Below are 5,741 nucleotides of genomic sequence, written 5' to 3'. Positions count from 1 at the left end.
CAACACCTTCCAGCTGCACCTTTATCGTCTCAAGGTCTCCCTTTGTAACTATACACTCATTTCAGACACCAATCAGTCCTAAATTAGCAAGCACCCTTACTACTGGCCAGCTCTAACTATAGTTCCTGTAATTAACTGTGTCCTTAGAGCTTGCCTTTATAAGCCTCTTTCATTTGGTAGTCCAGCAGAACACAATTCAAGTGCTTCTTGAATCTATGTGTCCCAGACTGCAATCCTAACAAATACCTTTTAATTTCAATCAGATTTCTAGCTCTGAAATTTTGGTTGATAAACTCATTTTCTTTTTTGTTTGTTTTTCCTATCCCAACCCTAGAATCAGACATTTCTTTCAGGATCTCTAGCTCCATTTAATAAAGAATTGTATTCAGCGAAAAAAATTTGTAATGAACATAATTTTAATTTGAAGTAGCTATTTCTTTTTAATGTTTACCATATTAGACAGCATGGTACTAGATCATTCATTCTTTTTACAGTTTTTCTTAGTCAAAAACTATCATTCCCATATCTTATCATTACCAGTAATTGCAACCCTCTGTATATTAATATTATGCCATAATCTGACCATCATCTCTTTCTGCCCAGATCACTCTCTCCAGTACCATGACTCCAACTATCCTTTATCACCTTAAATCTATTAATTATAACACTTTCACTGCATCCATCTTAAATTTCATGATTAGTTATCATAACTACTCCCTTGAGTCATTTGTTCCTCTGTCCATCATACTCTGAACTCTGCCTTCTTAGCACTTCTTCTGTGAAATTGAATGTAGAAAGGAAAAAGATAGCCATCACAATGACCAGTCTCATTTTGAACACGTGATTACAAACTGCAATGCTCCAGGGAAACATTACACATATTGCTAATCTACTTTATCATTCTTTAAAATGACTATGTACAACTTCTTTTCTTCAATAATTCCTCTCCCATTTTTAATAATTCCTACATCAATTCTACCGGGATCATTCCTCAGAGAACTTTGAAAAGGTTATATAACTTCAGAGAGAAATTTCTTGGTGGTGGCTATACCAAGTCTCCAAATTCCTCAAGAATTTTCATTATCCAAGATTAGCATGGACATCATAATGTTTTTTTTTCTTAGAGAAATAGAAAAGATGCATCTCAGAAACAACTATTAAGAAGTGAAAATTAATGATTTTTTTTTCTGGTCAACTTGTATGTAAGTCTTTTTGCTTCTTATATAACTCTAGGTGGAAGGAAGGACCACCACAAATAAAAGTTTTATATTCTCACCATTTTAACAGGTGGAATTTCACAGAAAGATTTAATTTGATTTAGAAAAAAATCAATTTGACATTTCTTGGACTAAGAGGTAGTGAGTGAAAATTTATACCTGGCACATATATGGGATGATACTTAGCTCTGAAATATTTCATTCACCACATAATGACATCACAGACAGAATAAAACTCTAGCATGGGGGCTAACTAATGTAAAACAATGGCCATTACCTGAGAGAGCTCCACTGTGTAAAGGTGAATGGAGCTCCCAAAACTCACTAATGATTTGGTGAATAAAAGAAGACTTCAATGAATCTGAGTCTGCAAAAATACATCAAAATGCTTAAAATCCCTTGAGAAAATACAAGATGACACGGGAAATTTTTTTTTTTTCAAAATGGCAAAGAGTATGAATGCTTCCTTTTAAGAACTTTTTTCACAATATTAATTTCTGTGTAATTCCCTGTTTTCTCCATCACTTGGTGGTGTCTGGCACTTTGTGACCCCATGGACTATAGTCCACCAGGCTCTTCTATCCATAAGATTTCCCAGGCAAGAATACTGGAGTGGGTTGCCATTTCCTTCTCCAGGGGATCTTCCCAACCCAGGGGTCAAACCCATGTCTCCTGCATTGCAGGCAGATTCTTTACCACTGAGGCACTAGGGAAGCCTGTAGCCAAAATAGAGATGCACACCATACTTAGTCTTGACTCATTCTAGTGGGGAAAAAAAAAAAAAAGTGCTTGATTTCCTAATTCTGAACTTAACACTAAGTTTTGGATAGGTGGTAAGGAAAGTTGTTCTACCTATTTTAAAAAGTGACAGACTTTCCCTGAATCAGGATGTGTTTTAGGAATGAAATGGCTACCATGGGAGAAGAGTAAGTTAAACATTAAATGGGGCACATAATGGCATTGCTGCAGCAATGGCGACTCTCCAGGGCTAAGCAATGCTGACAACTGATAGAGTGTCTAATTTTCCCAGACTTTGTGGCCATTCATAGTCACAGAGCTAACAATAGTTTCCCAACTCTAGCTGAGCAGCTGAGTATATTAGAATAGGCTCCTGGAGTTAGTAAAATCTACATCACTTATACTTCAGATCAAATATTTGATCCAATGGTGTTGCCCTGGAGAACTTCATACTATGAAAGTATGTACCTCTGGTACATTAAGACCAATAGGTGGGAGGACAATATAAGTAGCATTCTCTGCTTCTAGCTCAGCCACACTGCACCCCACTATGCTCCCAAATTCTCTCAGCTACTAAAACTGCTGCGGCTGGATGGGGGAAAGATGGGGGTGGGGAGAAATGAGAAGAAAAATTAGAGAAAAAAGTTGATTGATTGCCTTCACAATGAGGCCAATCACACACAGAAAACTTCAGTGGAACCAGCCTAAGCCTTGTCACCTAAGGACTTCTAACAGCAGAAAGTCTTAACTAAATAGTTAAGGTTTTGAGAGCTCATGTGACAGCAGCTTTCTATCAACCTCTCAGAAGTTTGCTACTCAATGTGTTGCCCATTGATCAGCAGCATGAACATCACTGGGAGATTGTTAGAAATTCAGAATCTCTAAGAGGTCTCAGAGGTAGACCTAATATTAAGTTAGAATCTGAATCTTAACAAGATCCTTAGTTATTTCATATACACATTAAAGTTTGAGAAGCAATGCTTTAAAATTTGCATTCCAGAACAACAGAACCTACATATCATCTTAAATGTTAAAGTCTCTTGATCATCTATGTATTTGGTTGCCTGGTGCTTAAGCGACTTGGAGGAAGAGAACAGACTATGTAGTAACAGTGCCCAAAAGCAAACAAATGTCAATATTTTTTAGAGTAGCACTAGTTTATGTCATGGCAATATACAAACTCAGAAATCTCAATGGCTTTATACCATAGAAATTGGGGGGTTTTGTCTTTTGTCACACATGTTGCAACTCAGCATAGGAATGGTGATCTTCTGCTTTATAGGGTTGCCATTTGGAACAAGTGGTCACCCAAGTCACTGTGGCAGGAAAAGATGAAAGTAGCTCACTAGCTCTTTGTTATCTTAGCCAAAAAATGACAAACATCAGTCCTGTTTATGAGCCACTGGACAGAACTGGTTAAATAGTGAAGTTCATGAATATTTAGTGACTGCTGCTGCAATCTCCCTATGTGCTCTCATAATTATCCTTTAAAAAATTTGGTTCACATTTTCATGTTTCTTCTGTAGCAGCTCAGATTCATTAAAGGCCATCTGTTTTGGTTATTCTGTTTATTTTTCCTCTCACTTACTACTGGATTCCGTTAGAATATATGCTTTTGTTTGTTTGTTTTTATAGGCTTATTGGGGCTTCAGTCCAGCTTCTGGGATACCGTATGTGGTCTCCAGTGAATTATGAAAGTGCAAATGCCTCTGCCCTTGTGAACTGACATGTCTAAGGCATTAATATATCTGTCTCCAGTTGTCACCCAGCAGAAAGCTCTCAGTTCCACCCAGACTCCAAGACTCAGAGAAAAATTGAATTCAGCCCATCTTTGCAATTTCTTTTAGTTCTTCATGTACCATAAGGACACAAACACATTAAATTCCACTCCCCCTCATCACCTGAGATAACTTGTGATCTCTGTAGACCAAGCTATTTGTAGAATCTTCTATGTACCAATGCTCACTCCTTGGATTCTTGGATGCTATCTCCCCAGGCTCTTTTTTCATGAGGATATGAACTCCTGAGCTCAGCCTCCCTGATGTCTCAGATGGTAAAGAATCTGCCCACAGTGTGGGAGACCTGGGTTTGATCCCTGTGTTGGGAAGATCCCCTGGAGAAGGGAATGACTATATTCTTGCCTGGAGAATCCCATGGACAGAGGAGTCCATGGGATCACAAAGAGTTGGACATGGCTGAAGCAATTTAGCATACACACACAAATTCCCGAGCCAGCTCTTTCTATCAGTAACTGGGCAGACTGGCCCCACGAGCATCACCTGCCTATTAAGCCTTGCTGCCATTGCTCAGCACCATAAATTCCCTCAGCAATATGAGGGAACTAGGGTGCACCTAAATTATAATTTACCCAGAATTTTTACTTTCTCATTTATAGAAAACAAACTCAGCTTAAGATATTTTATACTCTTTGTACTAAGTCAATTAGGCACTAAAATGCAGAGATTAGAACCAAGGTTAGTGGCTCCAGCTTCCAAGGCGTTTGTATTGAACAGGTTCAATTTACTCACATCAGCTTCAGTATCAAGGACAGGTAAGTGGAAAACGGTCTATGCTGGAATCACAAAAGCAAGAGGAACACACATGTATCCATGGGTATGGTTACCTCAAGGTCAGAAATGGGGAAGTAGCATTTGAGAAGGGTGAAGGGAGGTCCTACTGTTAACGACTGTTTGGAATCAGGTCTCGACAAGGGGCCTTCTGGCTGGTGTCCTTTGAGCCAATAGAGCAAGACAAAGTTTGATTCAGAAGTAGTTTTATTTTTCATCATAGAATGGAAAAGTGCACATTGGCACTCAAGAGTACAAGCTCTCCTGGAAATGCGTTGGGCAGGGTCTTGTCAGCGGGGAAGGCATGGAGTCCTTGTATCTTAAGTGCAGCTGTGATACAACTGCTTCATAAAGGTCTAGTCAGTGGGGAGGGAGCAGAGTTCCTGCAAGTCTGGTACAGCCGCATTGCTCACAGCTCTTATTCCAGATCACAGTGTGAGAGGTGCAGCATCTCTGCCGACAGCTCATCACTGCATTTTTGTATTGAAGAGTCAGTTGGGTGCATCTGCTTTGCACTAAGAGCCCTGGTCTGCAGTACCAGGGGGCAAGGTCCCTGCACCCTACAAGCAAGTGAAACTAGATGAAACACAGAGGAAAAGAAAAGGTTAGATTTTATTTTACTACTCAGATTCTATTTTTATTTCCCAGAGTATTGTTAATGGGCTTTGCTGGTTGACAAATCCTTCTTCTGTTGTTTGTCCTGCTCCTCATTCTTGAGAGGTGCTGAGGGTTCAGGTCTGTCTTTTGTAACTACCTCTGCTGATTTGAGGCATCATCATAACCCAGGGAGAGGAGCAGTACTTCTCCCCAGCTGCCTTTAGATGTGTTTGATTGTTCCCAGGCCTTAGCCCTGAGCGTTTACCCTGAATGACAACAATTTGTCTAACGTTTTGGACACAAAGGGTATCAGAGAGTTTAAGATGCATGGCCCAAATATTAGAAGAGAATAATGGTCACATGTCAGCTTTTTCCTGAAAATGAAGGTATTCGGGGTTTTTTTGCTGTAGGCAAAAGTATGCCCTGAAGCTGAGGCTCACTGCCTTGGCCTAAATCTCCCTGGTCTCACTTTTGTTGTTTTCCAGAAGAGAAGCTACAAGTTAGTGAGGAGTTCACAAGCATAGTGAAGGGGTCTGTTGCCCCAGGTTGATTCTCCGGGGGTTAGGGTTCTGGGGCCTCTTCACTCAAGTGAGATGTGCCTATGGAGTAATCTCATGTAACT

The sequence above is a fragment of the Cervus canadensis genome, chromosome 2, assembly GCF_019320065.1.
Source record: "Cervus canadensis isolate Bull #8, Minnesota chromosome 2, ASM1932006v1, whole genome shotgun sequence".
NCBI lineage: Eukaryota > Metazoa > Chordata > Mammalia > Artiodactyla > Cervidae > Cervus > Cervus canadensis.
This window is presented reverse-complemented; position numbering follows the sequence as displayed.